This window comes from Rhopalosiphum padi, chromosome 4 (assembly GCF_020882245.1).
Source record: "Rhopalosiphum padi isolate XX-2018 chromosome 4, ASM2088224v1, whole genome shotgun sequence".
NCBI lineage: Eukaryota > Metazoa > Arthropoda > Insecta > Hemiptera > Aphididae > Rhopalosiphum > Rhopalosiphum padi.
In genome coordinates, this window is record NC_083600.1 from 36244887 (window position 1) to 36267410 (window position 22524).

General features: G+C 25.0%; 1 protein-coding gene across 3 annotated transcripts in view; it reads left to right on the plus strand.

Moving 5' to 3' along the window:
* Positions 1 to 21606: 21606 nt before the first annotated feature.
* Positions 21607 to 22524, plus strand: part of LOC132930158 (ras-related protein Rap-1b) — a 164308-nt gene continuing 163390 nt past the window's right edge. For all 3 annotated transcript variants that reach the window (XM_060995862.1, XM_060995861.1, XM_060995860.1), the window contains exon 1: positions 21607 to 21856. The gene's annotated coding sequence lies outside the window, so the exon portion shown is untranslated. The remainder of the gene's footprint in view (positions 21857 to 22524) is intronic.

Below are 22524 nucleotides of genomic sequence, written 5' to 3' on the forward strand. Positions count from 1 at the left end.
ACTCGTCAGATACAGTATCATTATGGCGTAATTTTAACGAATGACTACAACTTTTATGTTCCTATATGAGTTAATAAAAAGTTATAAAACTATAGTGTCAATTTTAAATATTATAAGCTTTTAGATGTTAGTCTGCCCACAGGGTCAAAAGTTTTGGCCGTATAACCGAGTGTGGGACTATCTGTATAATAGCTGTATAGAGGTTGGTAATAATTTGTTAAAAATCCCATGTTTGTTCACTGTGCATAATATTATGACGTATTTTTAGCAAACTAAAAAGTATATTGATTTAATTTATAACCACAGAACAAGGCACGAAGTACCTAAAACATATAAATTTAAATAAAACATCAATAAATATTAATAGCTTACGTAACCGGAAATAAATGTAATATGTCAAGAATTAAGTAAATATTGGGTTTAACTTCCAGCCACGTGACCTAAATGCCGACTGATGTCTTGTACAAATAACGAACAATAAACAATCTCCCATACTATATTCGTATAATGGTTCCTAGTTATTTTATTTTAGTGTAATTTATTAAAAACGATTTTTATAGTATAATATATATATATAATATCGTTTAATAATAGCGTAGAAAAAAACTGCAACAGCTAGTTCAATGCACTGTATACGACTTTGTTCTATATTACTTCTATGTATTCTATATTATTATTATTATTATTTGTTTTTAATTTAAAAACACTTACTTCTTATAAAGGAACTTCTGTTTTCGATTTATTATTTATATTATTTTATTATTTACCATCGCTATTATTTCATATTGAGGATTTATATTAATTGTTTTGATGTGAAAGAATATTTACAAAGAGGTTTATTTACTTAAAATTTGTAAATCTTGGATTGCTAATTTTAAAAATGGCGAAATGGCTGCAAGATCGTATTTTATTATGCAAACCAATATCGTTATGCACAACTATTATCGAACACTAATTTTATAGATTTCAGAACCGAAGACGAGTTTTCTTTCAAATTCGGCGAATTCGTAATATTGTAATTTTACGTTATTTGCTTATTTGGTTTGTTGTAAATAATATAATTATCCCATCACATTGATAACCGTATAGCCGTTTTATTGGTACCGTTTACTGATTTATTTCTATCAGGTGTTACGATTCAAACGTATGGTGGTTCATTCCTAACCTAATAATAAGTAAAAAACATATATCTCTCGCAGGACGCCATGGAGTCGACGAATTGACACAAAACTACTATATTGTATTGCAGTGTACAATGCACATGGTTTCGAAAATTCTGTGGCTACTTCAACTAGTATCTTCTTCGGTAGTAAAAAATTAAAAATATAACCACGGGTCACAGTAATAATGGTAAATAGTAATATTATTTACAGTGTTCATCTTATCTTTCACATGCATAATAAATTTACCACATTGTAAAAAGGAAAAAAAAATCAAAACACTGTTAGTAATCAAATTAATATATATATATATATATATTCATTATTTCTGTTCTTCTAAAAATCGTTGTTCTCAGCTGAAGTTTTCTTCGTAGAGGCGTTTTGAATTTTGGTAAATATTAACATTGTATTGCCACATATTATAATTAAGTAGGACAGTTGAACTTTAAGCTAAGCTAAAAAACAAAACGGCCTCACCAACCACCACGCTTCACTCCAAATTTAAAAACTAATTAGCCGATGTAGAAAGTAGATAATAAAATTATTTTTTAAGAAATTATATTATCAAGCTTCAAATATAACTAAAAAGAAAACAGCTGCCGAGCGTAATATAATAGCGAAATTGTGGCCAAACAGGTACTTACTGTAAATAGGTAAGGTATAAAGTAAAAATAAGGAGAAAAGAGGGAAGTGTAGACAAATAGAATAAGGGATACATAGTAGATTAAAAGCTTGGAAATTATTAATATCAGTACATTTTTAGGACATGTTTTCTGAGCTTTATTTTTTTTAAAGTATTTTTTTTTTTTGATATATATTATAATACGCGTTCTATACTCACGTTTTATATGATTTTCTTCAAGGGACCGGATGATTAAAATTTGCCATTTATTCGTGTTATTCGTTACGACTAACGTAAACACTCGTAAATAAAAAAGTGACGATAAGAAACGAGAGATATCAAATATTATAATATTATATCTTACAGAGTTATGTAAATTTTTTACAGCCTTAATAAAAAGTAACATAAATTGTACTTTATAGTATAGATTTAATTGACGCACACCATACAGTCTGATATTATTGTTATTATTTCGTCTGGCAAGTAAAAAACAACTTTACGTGGATAATGAAATAAAAACACACGCATGTACATAAAACTAGATAGTCTTATTAAACACTATACTCGGTGAAAATAAAATACAACTATTTAATATTAACTAAAAATAAATACAATTGGTAGGAGTATATTATTATCGATAAACGTATCTATATAAAAAATGTCACAGATAAAATTATTCAATGTAAATATTGTTAAATAACCTTTGATATATCATGTTTACGTAACTTTTAAGATGATAAATAACATTACACAATTTGGATGATCAGAAAATAAATGTTTAAATCAAAAAAATTAATATTTCATAAATAAATTAAGTGTCATATCTATGTAAGTACTTCAAGAAGTTTAATAATTGAACTACATTTTAAATAATGACCATAATAGTAGATAAACGTATTACCTATAATTTATATACCTATAATTTATATGATACCTAAAAGAGGAATATTTGGACGTTTAAACGAATCCAAATGGCTAAAAATCAAAGGTTTTTTAGTGTTTTAGTTAACTATTTCGAATGGTTGACATGGTGAAAAATTGGCAATAATTAATAATACAATAAATTATTAATTCTATAAAAATTTATTCAAGTAAATTGAGAAATTGATGTGATTATGTTTTAACTGGCTGTAATCGACGTTTTATCTTTCATCAGTGATTTTACCATAGGCACTCCATTATATTGCACTGTTTATAGTAAATAAAATTGTGGTTTACTCTATAGCGGGTACCTGTTAATGTACGTAGGTATACATTGAGATGAACGACTGTATATAAGTACTCTTTCGAAAGTCGGCATCAGTTACAATAGTTACAATATTATCGAATTGTATTCTATTATCTTATAATGATAAACAATAAGTTTAAATGTACCTATAGTAGTATAGTATTTGAAAGCGTTTTTAACCTCATGGTTTGGTCTTAATTGAGTTAGTTGCAATAGTCGACAAACACGCTTGCCGCGAATCACTGAAATGTGATATTTTGACCAAAATTGTATAAGTAGAAAGTTGTTTTTTTTAAGTACCACTTAAAAATGCGTTTCTATAAGGTATATTATTTTTTATAAATATGTATGATATGATTTGAAAATTCTTTTAAAATTTTAAAAATATATATTGTAAAAAGTTACTTACTTAATCTATTTTATTTTATAATGGCAATCAATAATAGTTTTTCGCACTTATAATTGGTCAGCTATTTTTTTATTTTGACCTATCTTAAGTGACGACAAAAATCTACATCTCAATTCATTTGAACTTTGTACTACCTCCTTAAAATAGACCAGTTCAATACGAAAATTAATTTATTATTAAAATGCGCAAACAGCCTATGTAGATAGTCTAAGTTTTTCCAAATAAAAATATTGTATATTATTATTGTTGAGGTCAATATGGGAGGAAATAGGATTTCGTATTAACAGTGTATATCAGTGGTTCTCAATCTTTTTAGTACCGCGGCCCAAATTTACCCTGAAAAATCTTTCGCGACCCACATGGTTTGACTTTTCAAAAAGTAGTTATAAAAAACAAAATTTGTATTATATAAATATGTATAAATTTGTAATATATATTTAGTATTTTATAGGTTTATAACCAATTTATTTTTATAAATGTACTTTTAATAATGAGGTGTATGCAAAATATGTGCTTGTTTTCTGTTATGGTTAATAACAGCATTGACATCATAATTCAAAAAATTGTTTACGACCCACTAAAAATTGACTGACGACCCACCAGTGGGCTGCGACCCACACTTTGAGAAACGCTGGTGTATATTGTTCTTATAGCTTTAACCATTGATATGAATATATTTTTATTAATTCATTATTTTTGATCGATTTTGAGTAATTTAGTCAGGTATTATATAGTTATGTGAATGATAATGCAACTATCTGTTATTAAAAAATCTCCAAGTGTGCAATATTTTTCACATTCAGAATTTATTAAAATTATTGATTATAGTGGTTATCAGTAAATATTGTAAGTCTCAACTATTTACACAAGGGTGGAAAACTCAGATATTTATAAACAATAATTATTATTTTTGTTGTTTATCAAGCAAACACAGTGTACGTATTATTTTGTTTAATTTATGTAAGAAATTCGGAATTATGTATAATTCAATACTATTGATTTAAATTAATGAAAAATACTTCTCTTACAAAATATTGTAAAAATTGAAAAATGTATTAAACCTGATATTAGCCTTAGATATTTATATTTATATAAACAAGCACGACAAATACTAAGTATGTAAACAAAACTAAAATGTAATGAATATACATTTTATTACTTTCACGAGATTATAAATTCAATTTTAAAACTATTATTCTCCAAATTCAATAAACATTTCAAACATCGAACGAATGTGGCTATGGAAATAATATTGAAATCATTAATCAAAAAGTTATTACTAAAGTCACGTAAAAACCAGATGATATCGGTATTAGTAAAACGTGCACAGGTAAGTTATTATTTAGTTATTTAACGATTGAAATAGATATTGTAATCAGTAGGTAAAAATATTTTTAACTATAGAAAATAGTTAAAATAAAATTTACATTATTATAATGTTACAGAATATTGTTAAACTAAATTAATATGTTTTATTATAAAATGGATTGATGGATAGCTATTTGTATATATAACTTTACTATAGGTAATAAAATACTTATGAATGTGTGTAATTTATTCACAGCGACGAATAAGATAAAAAATTCAAATTTTTTCGTCATATTGATTTTGAATTTTGCATCACTTTTTATTGTGGTAGAAACGCGAGTTATGGTTAAAGTTTAATATACCAAGTCGAAACTACAATGTAGTAATATTTACGGAAGAACTGCTGCAAATCAGTTTCGTTGTGATTGACTGACTTTTATTATTATACGATCGGCATCCATAAAAGTATTGAATTTTCGTGAAAATTGCGTAGGTATAATGACTCGCTAGACGCAATAATAATCGAGCGTTTTTAGACGATATTTGGCAAGGCAACGCATCGTTTTTAATGTTTTCGATACGGATACTTTTGTAATACGTTTTTAGCTCGTTCCGTGATCATAGGCGTAAATTTGCATTGTTAGAAGAAGGGGGGGGGGTAAAATTATAAACATTGATCAGGCCCGCGTAGGGCTTCGACCCCCGCACCCAGCACCCCCTACATATAAATTTTACAATTTTATTGTAACATTTATTATATAAAATGTATAAAAAAACTTCAAAATTATTTATTTAACGGTTAGGTTTATTTACATAACTTTTATCGTTGTCATTATAAATTATTAACGTATAACTCAATCATTTTAATTGTATTACAAATTTACAATAAAAAATTCATACATAAAGCTTAAATGTTCACATAAAACATAGGTAGCTATCGGATATCGGATATCCTGATTAGGAATTATGTTTTACATTTTATAATTTTTTCTTATAAATAACCTTAAATTTCTTGAAAAACTTAAAAAAATGTAGGGGTGACTAAGCCCCCTTAAGTCCCCCAAATTCACGCCTACATCCATGATGTATACATCGTTAGACACGACGTTTGTGCTTTGATACGTACCATTCGAACGTACGTAGTTGTTATGTGACATGGTTCCATGCAGCAGCGCGTTTAGCGAAGAAATATCAGTCACTCGTTTAATGTTACTTTAAGACGGTCGATTCAATTTTTCTCGGGTTTCAATTTCATTTAAAAATCGTGGTTGTTAACGTGAACCTGATATGAAACTGGAAATTCGCAAAGCCTTTTCAGTAGAGGTATGAACTCAGAAAACGCCAACGCGCCTACATCACTACCACAACTGAATACAAAGGGACGCAAAATATTTCGTCGTCTGCACACCACACGATTTACATATCATTATGCACTCGTATTACACTGCCAGGATTAGAGGTATGCTTATACGTATAATAGTACTATAATACATTTTAAAAATAATTATAATATTTGATATTGTTTATTAATTGAAAATAATATATTTTGTATAGTAATTTTACCCTGGCGATTAAATATTTTACCGTACATTATTTTATGTGCGTGTTAATATTTTTTATAATGACGTTGTCGTAGCATTTCAGTAACAAAATTTATTGGTAATGAATAATTTTAGTTAATTTTTTTTAGAAAATCTGTGATAAAATATATCGCTCAACTAAACAACCATCATATCGTAAATCGGTACTAGAAAATAATTCTTATTAATAATAATTAACAATATATTTTGAATCATCTTATAAATAATCGAGTTAGAAAGTAAGTTACGCTAATAAAAATCATTAACTGAACACAATAATTATTGGTTATTTATTTAAAATGCAGAGATTCATAGTAAATAACACACCACTAATATTTTGTGACTTGCATCTAGGATCACAAATTGCAAGAAGAATGACCTAATATTAGCAGAACTCTGAAACTATAGAATTTTGTATTTTATTGATTTTGAGTGAAGTACAATTTTTAAATAAAGTTACATACACAGTAAAATTATAAATGTAATAAAATTATTTAAAAAATCTATATGGTATGGCCAATGCAAAGTGTGCCACGATCGTTACATAAATATGACCGTTTTTCATTAGATTTAGTCTAACTGTTTTATCGCACAAAGAAGAAATTGCGTGTCATAAATAATAAAATAAAAATGTGTTTTGAAAATTTCATGGATAGTTGTTGAATAATTGTATCAACACACATTGCTGATATTTAAAGAGTGTACAAACTAATGCAAGATGTTACTAGTAATAATTTATTAATATAATATATGTACTCATAAACATAAAAACCACTCCTTAGCACCTCTGATAAAAAAAGGCCGATAAGCGTATAAAAATCTCAATTTTCGTTTGAAAATACTCTAAAATAATTAAGATGATAGCTGTAGCCTGTAATAACAATAATTAGTAATCGTTCGGTTTTATTTTAAAAATACACGTGTAAGACGGCGTAGTATATTGGCAATTTAGGTACACAACTGCACGCAATACTAGATGAATAATGCTAATAATGTGCATAATATTATTATAATCTTACTGTGTAACAACATGTGTTAGGGCAGTTGCAGTTACTGGAAACATTGATAAAGAAAAAAATACATTTTTCTAATTAATTGCGGACCACGTAAATTTGTTTTATTGAAAACATAATTTTATTCAATATTGTATTTCTCTTTTAATTTTACAAACATAATAGCATGTGTATTACAGTTTACTATAATAGTCATTAAAAAAATAAAAATCGAATAGATAAAACAATATCTCATATATAGTGTAGATTTTCTCGTAGTGTAAACGTTTCAAAAATATTTATGGTAAAAGGAATCTTTATACTATATAATAATTCATACGTGTTTTGTTGAAGTAACACGTGTTCGCAATTTTAAGGGGACTATAATAAAGTATACACACACAAGAAAAAAAAAATAATTTTTAATTCAAATCATCATGCGTTATGCATACGAATATATTACGACGTGAATTATAAATTTCATGAATCAAATATAAACATAAAAAATAGAAATAATACAGGTGTTTTGTTGGTAAGGTAACCGATCAGATAAACAAAAATGTAATATTATTGTTTTATTTATCGATATATTATTATGATTATTATTATTATAAATATAATATACTAAGTTTTTTGAAAACAAAATAATTATTTAAAATTAAAAAAAAAGTGTCATAAAATTAAATTAGAGCATTTTTAACACTCAATAAGATGTATATATTATATATACTATTACTCAGAATAGTGTATAATACAATATGAATCGATTCTCGTAATATATGTAAAAAAAAAATATAATTTCAGATTGTCATTATAATATATTCATCAGTTTATCACATATATCATATAATTATAACTAAGTGTATCGCATGTTTGAAAGTTTAAACAATTATATAATATAACTGTTGAATTTTTGACATTAATTGTAATGGAAATTCACAAAATAAATAAAACATTATTGGGGAGACTGGGGTTTGACGGGACACCTAACTTATAAATCATTTATTATATTCATTGTTACGTTTAAATATAAAAATACATAAATACTGATTTTTTTAAATGTTCATTTGGAGATGATATCGAAATATAGCGTGTTATATTATAGTTATAAAATGATTTATGCTTCATGGGAAAGTGGCATAATAGGAGAACAAAAGAATATATTTCTCACGTTATTGATTTACATGCTGTTTGAATAACAAATTTAAGTAGTCTATTGTTTTTTTTATTTTATATACAAAAGATGTATTTATTATAAAGTAGCACAGTAACATTGTCTTAAACTTAATGCAATTTTAATTAATTAAAGTTCTTTTTCTCGATATGAATTTATTAGTCGCGAACAAAATTCGTTTTAACTAACATTCAGAACAATTGACATAATCTAAAAATATATTTTCAATTGTAATAAAGTCTTAAGCTACCTATCAAATTTTAGTTTGTGTTCAACATGACCTTGCTGACCGTATTTTGGATTTTGACACGAGATCTGCTTGTGACTTGCAGGCGGTCAAAACTTTATTATAAATATTAAGTAAAATCAAACTTTAAAAAGATATATGCTAAGGATAATTTAAAGTTTAAAATTACCTTTTTACTTAAACGATACAAAATCGTAACTCTATCAGTTTAAAATAATATAATTATTTTAACCGCGGTGTGTTTTTATGTTATATATATATCGGTATATGTATATAACTCAGAAAGTTAGAATATAAAAGAACAAAGAACAACACTACAAAATAAATCAAGAGGAGCGTTTGAAAACCAGTGTTTATGATTCTTTCATCGATCAATGGAATACAATGAAAAATGAATAGCGTCGTCCAGTTGTTTACAATCAGCACTAGAATTTTGGGTATAAATTAACAACAGCTATTTTAGAAAGCGAAAAAAAATATTGCGTAATGGTTGATACTTGATATATTTTTGAAAAAATTTGTATAAAAAGACATCTGTGAGAGAGGAATAACGAATTTTTAAAATACTTGATATGATTTGATAAATTTAAAACATTTAAGATGCAACTTAGGTTATCCAGCGAAATCATATTAATGTATTATTGCATTATTATTTCATATTTGTTGCAGAAATTAAAAATTGCTACTAAGTCATAGTTTATATATTTCTTTGTATTTCGTTCAGTTTCAATCATCTTGAGCATTATATTCAATATCGTGCGTTCTGTACTTTAACTATACAAAGGTTTATGGTTTCATATACATGTGTATCTCGTTACAGCGAAAGAGCTATTGGTTTTATAGCGTTGACGTGTTTTTTTTCTTGTTTTATTGGAAAACACTACAAATAGCTAAACGTAAAATTGTTTAGTGGGTTTTGTTCAATAAACTATGTAAAATTGAATATACCAATGGTAGTTTTTCGATTATTCAAAGCGTTTTTGTCAATATATTGATACGTAACGAAAATCTTTGAATACGATTTTTTAAAAAATCTAAGATTTTGGATTAATTATTATCGTAGCTATTCTTACGATTTTGTATTTTTACCGGAGTACAAGCCACAATATGTATATTATCGGATAAAAGTATAAGTAATTTTTTTTAATAAAAAAAATATTCGCATAAATATTACAGTAAGCCATACATTATACGTACGTTGTTTAAGATGCAGAAATTAATAATTACAAAATCTTAAAAACAGTAAATGTATTGATAATTGTAAAAAACAAAACGTATGCTTTATTTTTTATAAAATTTTGAAATTCTAAAAATAGGTAATTGCACTATTATTACATTTTTTTTGAAACATATCCGTTGTTGTGCATAATACATTGATTTGTGTTTGAACTGTTTGAAGAGTTGAACAGTTGGCTGATTGATATTCAAAGCACAATGAAAGGGGTCCGTCTCAGAAATTAAAATTTTTTATACTGCAGTCCACAGCTGTTATATTATATCTGTATTCTGTATGCGGTGTAATGCAATATTAACGACCAGGACGACCGCGATGTTATGGATATTTCCAAGTTGTATTTAAATGGTATTATTTAACCTCATTAGCCAAATTGGCGCACTTACTTGCGGACATCATGTACCCATATTATAATGCTTTTGTACGTTGGCCGTGTAATTTCATTTGGAAAAGCATTCATAGAGCAAAATGCCCTACATGTTTTTGCAACGGTTTGTTCGCGAATACTATTAAAATCGGATAAATCGTATTATTTACATAATATAATAACATATCTAGTAAAAATGTAAAATACGAATAAATAAATAAGGAAGACGTTATACCACAATAGTCCTTATTTGGTACACAAATCTTTATAGCATCTGTTAGAATAGTTATTTTATGTTATGAATTATATGACAACGTTCTTTTTAGAAAAATATTATAATAATCGGTGAAATGCATAATAAAATGATAACTACAGCATATATATATATATATATATATATATATATATATAACTAATATAATATTACTTTTACCGGTGAATATTAAACTATTTAACCATGGTTTATTACAGCTGTCGTGAGCATGAATAACTATAAGAACTAAAAATAGATGTATGTTTAATATATTAATGATTAATAAAATCACGTAGAAAAATTTAACAATTTTTTTAAAGCCGCATAAAACTGGCCAAATAAATATAATTTGATTTAAATTAGAATCATCTGGTTATATAATTATTTTCTTAAAAAAAAAATACACACGTTTATCGTCTAATTCAAACATTATTTCATATTATAAGTATTTTTTTTTTTTTATAATTGCGAATATAATAAATAATTATTAATTATATTATTTAAAAATGAAAAAGGTGTTAGAAAACTACTGATTTTTGGATTCAATTTTTATTTAAGTATAAAAAAAAAAAAAAAATAGTTCTGCTCATAATTATTTTTAAAATGTGTTGATTTATGATCGATTTCAATAAAATAATGTAACAACACCCATTCTTTATATAATTAGTGTCTCTGACTCGTATTACAATTTTTTTTATACAGATAAATCTTTTTTTTTTTTAATTACACATACCTTCATAACTATTTAAATGGATTTCTTATTTGTAAAAGTATACATTTTATTATTATAAATTGAAATTATCATACGGTTGAATGATGATGACGTGTGCACACGGCTCTCAGTATCAATCATCCTTAGACGGTGTTATGGCACACACCTTTGTCGATGCTATAAAATCCCACAATTTACATTTCAAATACTTTCCGGTGTCTAGGGAAAATATATGCGTATTAATATATTATATACGATTGCGCTCTCTTCATTAACAATCACGCAAGCCAACGATTCACAAAAACGTCAGAATGCAAAATGAACTGTTTATTAAACTGTTTGTTTAATAAAAACAAATATTGATCGATTTTTTTTTTATGTCAACATTTTATAGTGTAATATACATCATATAATAAAAAAAATATTATGTATAATATGCGCACAAATATCGAAGAATAATTTTGTGAATATGTCCGAATCCCTTTTGTTGTTCTCCTACATATTGTATAATATCGTATTTGACAGCCAACAACAGTCTACCAGAGCATCTATAGTTTTTCAAGGCACATTCACGCAGTAACACAGTATTATTTATTAGAAATAATTTTTTTATTTTGAATGATATTTCTGCATTAAGATATCGATAGTTTAGGTAATATAAGTTTTATGGAGTCGCATATTATTTAAACTGCAGTAATTTTATGCTATATTTAGTAGAGCTTTGGACTTAATGTATAGATTATGGCATAATATTATTATATGCTTTGAATGTAAACACAAAAAAAAAGTGATTGGATTCAAGTTTGTATTGTCATCGTCTATAATTTGTTTAATGGATATTATTTTTTATTTTTGATAGAAAATAATATAATAATATATTTATTTAGATAAAAGTTTTTTTTGTTTTCTTCTTTACTGTTAGTTTAACTAAAAAAATATTTTAATTCATAGTTTTTTTTTTTAACTTTGTAACTATACATTTAAAAGCATAGTTCAAATTGTTTTAGAGAATTTATATCTGATAATTAACAATACATATGATTTTATTTTAGTTAGAAGTTTAGAACTATAATATCACTAAAAACTAAGTAAACACTATACTTATATGTATTTTATCACAACTCATTCGTTGATAAAAAAAATATCATCAATGTTAATATAAATATCAATTTATTTAAAAATATTTAATATTATTTCAAATGCTTACTTTTTTATGAGAGCTTTTTATTTCTGGAATTACTTTAAGTAAGTTTTTCTAGTACTTATATAGGTAACTGTTTAATATTTTTAAAATTGATCATAAAAAAGTTATAGGAAAAATAAAATTTGATATTAGCATAAAAGTATATTAATTATCTAAGTATTTTACTTTTTTAATATAAAATATCAATATGATTATTAAAATACATTTTTTTTTTTAAATTAAGTCTATAGTAAAAAACGTATTTAAATACATAATAAGAGAGAATTTATTTATTGATAGGTATACAAACTTACTTATTATGAATATCTTAAAGTCTTGCGGCTATAACTAAAAACAATGAAAACCTTAAACAATTATTAAAGAGGATGTAGGACAGCTAGTAACTATAATTTGACATTTCACTCGGCGATGACAAAAATAACGGATATGAATTTTCATATCTCAAATAGTGATATGTTATGTATATAAAATCCCCGTCAGCTACGATACAAGAAAATAGCGTTAACGACATTGAAAGGAATAAAGGATAAATATAGTATTTCTTATGCTAAACTGATGTGTTCGCACCACTAAATACAATACAAATACAAATCAAATGTAAAACGGTTCAAATCCTCTTGGTCTTTTTTCGTCTATTTTTTCAATTATATGTTGTCACAAATCTCATACAATATTTTTTGAACGAAATAAATGTTGTGGATTTTTTAAGAGTAACTTGAAGATAAATTGATACAATTATTAACTAAAATAAAATTATTCAAAAAATATTTTGCAAACCAAGTATCAAGTAACAAGCTTGGATTTAATGGAAGATAAAATATAATTAGACAACCATAGTTAAGATAATAATAAAACAAAATTAAGAAAATATTTTAATTGTAAAGATTATGGATTTTAAAACAAAATAAATACCGGCACGAGTTTATAATATTGTATAATATGAATAAATTATCAGAATTTTTTCTAGTGCCAATAGTAAGGATTGTCAGGAAGTTATCAGAAAAAAAACTAAAACTATAAAGCTGTGGTTTGATAATAAAAATTGATTGGGTAAAAAAGGTACATATAAATTACCTTAAATAGACGGTGTAATTTATTACTTAATGATGCTGTAATATCAAAATATATCTATATTTATACAAAAACAATTTTGTTAAATGTGCAATCATTGTTTATTTAATGCAGACATTAAGAATCAAAGCTTAATCCATTTTAAATATACATAGTTGTCATAACATTATAAATATCAATTGAAATATTTGTTAAAAACATTTTTGAATGTTAAACATTATTTGCTTGTTAATTATTTAAAGTTTATTTATTTAAAATATGATTTTCAAATCTTGATTGAAAATTAATAGATCAAGAATTTGTTGAATATAGATTTTTTTAGAAAGTTTGTTACTTACTAAATTTGAAGTATAGTCTATTGATCTAAAGATCTTAAATATTAGAAGTTGCCTAATATTTTTGTTACATTTTGTCTATAGAATTTAAAGTATTTTAAAAAAAAGAGTAGAAATATTTAATAATTATTTTAGCATTATTTTTAAAACAGTTAACCATTTAATTTTAAAATAACATAACAATTAAAAATGTATAAGTTAGACACAAATGATATTTATTATTGTGCATTTATATGAGCTAGTACTTATAATACACGAATATTAATTTATCATTTGGTTTTCGTTGAAAAAAATGATATTGTTTAAAAGTAAAAAAAAAATATTTTTTGAGTTGCCAAATTTGAATACAGACTATAGGTCTACGATAACAATCTAGTCCATCTTATCTAAAAAAGAATGAAGACATTCGTAGATATTTAATAGATACATTTAAGAAGTGAACGATGATCTAATGTTGTAATATTTATATAATACTATATCATCTTTAAAAACTTAGATTTTATTAATTATAAATTTAATTAAAAGAAAAATAACACGATAATAGGAATATTATATTCTAATAAATTTGCTTTGACTCATGTGTCATCTTTCCATTTTATTTTGTCAGTAGATGTCGCTGTCATTATTTATTTCATTTTCAGGTTTATATAACTTGCAACTGTTTGGTGAAAAACAATATTATTTTTCTTTATTCTCACACAAGTCCAGTGGCGTATACAAATGGGATCAGGGGTATCAGACATCAGTTATCAATAGTAATAGTGTTGGTGGCGTAGAGGATATCGACTGATTATATATTTTTTAAGTAAATAGAGTTTAATTTTACCGATTTCAGCACTGTACTACCTAAATTATACAATTACTACAATATAATAGAAAATAAATAATTATAATACATTATATTATGTCATTCACCAGTTATATTACACAATAAACACGTTTCATTTGATTAAATATTTGTTATTTATGATGTATCGAACGTCAAAAGATTGGTGATTGTGTTTATATATTTTATCAAACGATTATCTACCGTGAATAATAAAATATTATTTTAAATGTTGATATTTATTAGTAGATTATAAAAATTTGTTTAATGGACTTTGATTGTTTTATCAAATACATTTTTTAATAAATATCAGTTAGCATCTTTCGCTAAAAATCTTAAGATCGTTGTTTGGACTTTCTCCATGTACTAATCCACATGTCCACGACTGTACCAATCAAAAGTATTAGCAATACAAAGTTACTTTACGTGAAATTGTACTGCTGAAGCTTAAGTACGGAAATAAAACCTAAAACGAACATAAACTAATTTCATTAAGTTGTTTATAAACAAGTCTGAGACGTTTTAAAATTTCCAGCGACTAAGATTCACACAGAACAAAAAGATATATCGTGGTGAGTGCAACAATGTTTCCGTCTAAATAGTAAATGCGAATGTATACCAAAGTTTATATTGTATTATCCATTTGAGCTCACGGCGTAGTGACGAGACTTAAAATAGGTAGAAAAACTATCGTGTTGTATTCCAGAATATAGATAATAGTTTTGTTCATGGTATTTATGTAAGTATCTTTACTCGGTTCGTTTATAGAAAATTTGTTTAATATTATAATATGTGGTACTAACAAAATTAAAAGCAATTAAAAAAAAGGTTGAAAAATGAGTACTACTCTGATGTATATTAGGTGTCAAGTGATAGATACTCGTATATTAAATTTGAATTAAAAGGAAATATCGTTTTATACGAAAAACAATAAATTCTCAGCGGAGGTCTATCACCCTAAAATATAAATAAGTATAATTCATATTATTTATTTTAACAAAAAGTTTATAATACAGTAGGTTGAATTAAATTTTCTCAAAAATATACATTTAAAATGTAATTTTGCGTATAGAATATAAATATTTACTTATACGTTCTGAGTAAGGAATATATTTTTAAGTTATTATAAAATAATGAAAATCGTTGTTCTCATTTTAAATAATGTGTAATTTCATCCAAATTTTAACTTAAAATGTATAAAAAAATTATTAATTATTATTTTTTGATTTCAGTATAAAATAATACGAGGAACTTTGTATTCAAATGTCCAACATTAGCTGTAAAAATAGTATATTTTATAATTTTTCAACTTAAAAACAGTGCAGATTTTCACGAATTTTTGATTGAATTTCCTTGTTCATGAATAAATAAAAGGTACTTACTGATAAACTTTTTTTTAAATTCTATGTATGAAAATGTATGAGAAATTTTGTATTAATCTTATTTACAGTTTATATAATGGACGATACAGAAGATTTTCCGGTAATAAATCGTTCAATGCTCTAAAACAATCTAAGAACTACGTAAAAGATTTTTAGCAAGTTGATTCAGTATCTTGAGTACGATTTTGTTAAAATTTAGCAAGTATAAAATAAATTGATTAGGTGATATAACGAAAATTGTATGAACACAATCCTAAAATTGTATTTTTATATTAGACTATATAAAATTACGTATAAAATAAATATGTAAATAATTTTTTTAATTATCAATATTTCATGGTGTCGAATGTATTCAATTCAATATTTTTACATTAATAACTATTCTTCGAGTATTACAAAAATTTGAAGATTATTATAAAAAATTTTGATTTGAATTTACATTATAAATGCATTATTTTTTTCGAAATTCTAATACATTTTGTGTTTTTTAGAAACATTTATTGTTGTATTATATTTGATACTGGTCTTTCCGTCATTTTAGTATTTTAATACCATCCACATTTAAACCAAATTTTAATCTAACTTTTATGATAAAGTATACTACTCTAAAGGCAAGATTTATCCTCTACACTCTGGAGCAGATTATTTCAAAAGTGTAACAAGACTACAATTAACCACTGTTTAAACAAATACATAAAAAAAAAATTGAAATAAAGTTATTATTATTTTGAATTAAACAATTGTTATTATTTTTAAATAGAAAACAATATTTTATATTTTAATGAAGCAAACATCTGTTTGTTGTCTTTTTTTTTTACATTTTTTTGCAGATGTTCTGTTTAAGTTGAAATGTTAATTATAATAAGCAAATTCTTTAAAAATCATTCAGCATTTTTTTTTATTTGATTTAAAAATAACAAACATTTCTTTCATATTTATTTGTACAAATAGTTTCGAATATTAATTTGGCATGGTTTTTATTCGAATTCATACATATCTATTTTATTTTTTCGCTTGTAATATTATTTTCAAATTTCTTTTAATTTTAATAATATCACTATAACCTATATAGTATTATTATGTTATAACTTGTTTTTTAGATTCTTATGTATTATTTTTAAATTTAATGAAAATCAAATCATTTTGTGATGTAAATTATAAATGATAATGGATAATCATAAAATGTAAAAAAAAAAAATAGAAAAAATTAGATATATGCAGGACATAAATTAATTAATAAAATACCTACACACTACGACTTTAACCAAATAAGTGGTATATGGGCATGTTTTTTTTAAAGAATTTTTTTTCAACTCAAAGTAAGTATTTAATATTTAATCGACTACCCTATTTTTCATTCTCTGCTACCTTTTTTATGCTTCATAATAATCGACGTATTTATTTGTAGATAATAACTCGTATTTATAGTACTATCAATACACTATTGTTATAACTTTTATAATCAATGCATTGCATCTATATTAACATATATTATAGTTGGTATACATTAAAATCGTGTAATAAATTATATCGCACATAAAATGATAATGTTTTGAATTGTTCAATTTCCTATAATATATTTAAATGTTAAATGTAATTCATTGATAGTAACGTTTTTTTTTTTTTTTACTCATATCATAAAGAGTGTAATACATTATTGCACGACATTTAAATATACGTAAATTTGTACAATACTCATAATTTAATTGTTTAAAAACGAATGTGATTAGTCTTATGTAAATATTATATTTTTGCGTCAGTTTTTAGTTATTTTAAGCGAATTTAAAAATTTACAAATTAATTAATTATAAGTCACCTTACGGATGGACGATATCATATTATAATATTAAAACATATATGTGAATTATCGTTTGCAGTTCAAAAGTTGATTTGACTTATGCAAAACTAAACAAGTATATAACGGATGGGAGAAAGCATAGGACGTAGGTAGGTACTTTAATAATCCCAAAAAGAGGAAATACGAACAAAAATGTTTTAGTACGAAGAGCGATTTCTGATCGGACACAAATTGTCAATGTTGATTTATTTTCTGTTGTTCCTTTGTTCTCTTCAGAAGCCCAATGGAACCAACTCTACTAGACTGCGCCCAACCAAAAAACTTTAAACTTTTAAGTTATTTATCATTTTATATATCTCTGAAACAACAACTTGTTTCTAAATTTTATAACAATGCTTTCCACAACCTGAAAGTTAAACGGGACTGTTGAGGCTGTTAAAATCACTCGAGGGAATAACATTTTTCAAATCAGACGCATGTAAAATTTCAAACGTGGAAGGCGCATTATTATTCAATAAAAAGAAACAATAATAAATGTATAGCCCATGGGTAGAGTTTTGAAAAATATATTTTCCATAATTTTAGAAAAACAAAAATATTATTTTGATATTTCACATGGATAATAGTTTCCGGTAAATGTGTTTCTATAATTTATTTATTCATTTTCTTAAGAAACTATGGATAACTTTTTATCTATTTTAAGTTTAAAATACAACGTTGTTATTATACTTTTTATATAAATATTGTATTTTCATAAATACCAAAGCTAATTGATAATTATTTTAATTTTATAGATAATTATTTTTTTATGATTGTTTTATAACATATAATTATAGGTATACTAATAAAAAATAGCTCAAGAAATTGCATTAAAGTGAGCATATTTTCTTACATCGATATTATTAATTTTCATTTTGTTATGATTGATATTACTGTACGCATGCTACTACAAGAATAATACAATTTGTTGCAATAATTGTGTTATATTTTCTATATTTTAGGTATTAATGTAAGTGTACTCTAGTTAACTTTAATAATTTTCTGCGAGGGAAATACCTATTAAAGTTTATAATAAAATAAAAAAATAATTGTTAATAATTAATCGTAATTTATATGGAGAGTCAGTTTGAATATGTTTTATGATTTAGTTCATTAAATTTAAGTATTCATTTTTTTTCAAAAATTAGATTTCAGAGGCTTATAAAAAAATATTATGCCAACGTATGTTTGATATTTTTAAATTACTTAAAATGCAACTTATGAGAAAACTTGTGTTTTGATTTTAAGACTTTTGAGCGAGGAAAAAATGTTTTTTTTTACATACATTTAGAGGAAAAAATTTAAATAATTGAACATTATATTTATATAAACAGCTGAATTAGTCTAATTTACATTTAAATTTATACAATACAAAATTTATATTTTTATGGTTTTATCCAATTTCGAAAAAATAATCTTTTAATGTCCTTACCAAATTAATATGACTACGTTAAACTTTATTTTAATTCTAATAAGAACAACTTTTTAGGAATTTTGTATTGTATAATTGATATATTTTGCTATTACGAGTATCAAAGTATATTAATGCTATCATATTATTTTTATTTTATTTCGACTGCTCTGTATGGTAATGCGAACTACGAAAATAAAAAACACACATCCTTGTAAATCTAATTTTAAATAATTCCAATAAAAATTATCTTAATATATCTTTTTGTATATTTATTCCTGTTGACAAAAACAACTCCGGCTGATGACTAAAATTTTAATTTAAACATTCTATAAATTGTTTACGGTTAGGTTATATCTCCTTTCGTTTCTGACCACTCCACTTCTAAATGCTGTACTTGTCTGTAACAGTTGCATTTCTTTAAGCTTTAATGTAGTTAATTATTTTTAATTTTATTTTTCTATTATATTTTATGCTAAGGTTAGTACTAGTATGTATTATACGTAATTTTATATTTAATTATAAAATTTCGTGAAAGGTTCTTTAAAAACTTACTCTAATTTAATATATAAATAAACTTTAAAAAGTTAGATTTTCAAAAGTTTTAAATGAAAGTAAATACATTTTGAAAGTATACATAATGTTGTATTTTCTAATTAATAGTTTAGTATTTTAATTTAAGTATAGAAGTACTATCAAAAATGAATGTTAAAATAAAGAGTTGTATTTTATAATTAAATAATAATATTAATGTACATGATTGTATACAACATTTAATAAAAAAAAAATATCAATTACCAGTTCCATTACAATTTTCCTTATTAAGCATTTAAAACAAAAATGTATTTTAATTCTTTTCGATAATAATATGTTGCCGATGGCTTAAATTTATATTTTGGTAAGAATAACCATGTACAGAAAAAAATATTAATTTATATTTACTTTTTTTTTGTTGGTAACTGTAATTCAATCATATTCGCATAATTCTTTCTATTCGCATACAGACATGTATGATATGCGCCTATGATTGAATAATGGGTATTGACCCATAAACATCAATAGCTCCTATCATAGAATGCCAATACCGAATTCTGTCAAACATTTCGCATTTAGGATAGACAAAAAAAAAATAAAAAAAATAATGTTTACACCACCAATGCGTTGTATGGTACTGTAATCTGATTTCGTCGTATTGTCAACACCTTGCCCGTTTATTTTGCGTGTGGTTGTATTCCAAATAACCACGCGCGCCAAGGTGTGAAAGTAACCATTAATAACGTCATTTTTTATTTATTATTATTGCATTTTTTATTTTTTATTTTTTTTTTTTACCGAAGGAATATCATTTGCGGATAACGTCAAAAGCTTAGTGACACTGCCGTTCGAAACAGCTAGCTGACAGTAAAATAATTCGTCATGAAATTCGAGGCTGCCGTCACCGTGCCAGTCTAGTCATGAAGACCCGACTGAAAACTTTAATGACGTAAGGCGGTTTAACATGAAAAAGTTATTATAATATTTTTATCCATAGTTATTTATAACTTTTTAGAAGGTGTACCATGAATCAAAATTATTTTACAATCATTATGTAATATGAAGTGTATTTTTAATAATAAAAAATAATTATAAAAAAATAATTTTAAACGGGTGAAATTTATAGTATAATATTACACTTCTACATATAGTACGCGATTATTAAGATTCGCGTAAAATGATAAGAACTCCAGTCTTCGCATAAAATAAGCTGCTAAAAGAAACAATTTATGGAAACATGCACACAAACAAACAAAAAAAAAATTGAATCCAATAAATTCCGAAAACGAAACCCTAAAATATTCAAAATTATATTTAATTTAGGTATATATATTTTACATACAACATCGTTTGATCCTGAGACACATTTTGGTATAAAATAGTTATTTTATTATCATACTAGTAAAAAGTTATATATATATATATATCATATAAACACCTGCCCTGTCTATGATTTATTCAACGTCTATGTCGTTTTAAAAATACGTTGAATCCACGTTTTTAACGCCCTAACGCCGACGTTTGTCCTGTCGATTAAAATCATGAACATGCCATTATGATAATATTACACTAGCTATTTTGATTCAAAACGAATTCACGATAAACTCGCGCGACCTCTATCTACGTTACAATAAAACCGTGTACCGTGCACAGTATATAATGTGCACCGTAGCAGTACGGTATTTACCGTGCGTTTGTACATGCGGCGGAGGCGGAGTCGCAGTACCTTTAAAGTCTCCGGACTTGCCGGCGTGAACGATAGTCTACCGCTAAACGTTTCGTGCGAATAACCGTAAGGGACTGAGTACGGGAGACGATCGGGATAAAATATTTGATCGCAGTTAGTACAACGTTTTTAGTTTAATTATTTTATTAGTGTTCGAATTTTTAGTTATTTTTTTTTTTTTTGAACTTTTACCGTTTTGAATAAATTGCATTAATCATCGACACGCTGGAAGTGCTGTTGAAACGTAAGTTGAAATGGTTTTTTTTTGTATTTATTTATATTGATATTACTTTTAGTAGGTTGATCAGAATCCATGATATTATTATGTATTATAACTGTCGCATAGATAAATATAAAATGAGTTCAATTTTAACTTTGAAAAATGTTGTTTAACTTAAAACCATACAGCGCAGGTCAAAATTAAAAATTCAGATTGTTATAATTATTTTCAGGAAGTACTATATTGATAAAAACATTAATGGTTAATGATATATATGTATATATATATATACACACATTAAGTATGCTAAGAATAATATTTTCATTTTTTAGATTTTTTTTCATTATTTAAGGAGTGTCGTGTAATAGTATGGACTTCCTTTTTTTTTAATGAGAACCAAACTTTTTTTACTGTAAATTATTAAGTAAGTAGTTTTTTTGAAAATATTTATGTATACAAACCAAAATTTGAATGAGCTATTTCTGAGTTATTAAAAATGTATATAGATTATAGGTACTAATTAAACTTCAGAATTATTCTGAATACTTTCAGGTTTTAGAATACTATGTCCCATAAAGTATAAAATAATGATAGATTTATATTAATAACTATAATTTTCAAGTCACCATGGCCCAATATCTAATATTATGGACCTATTACCCTTGGTTTACAAGTTTTATATCTCATGAACT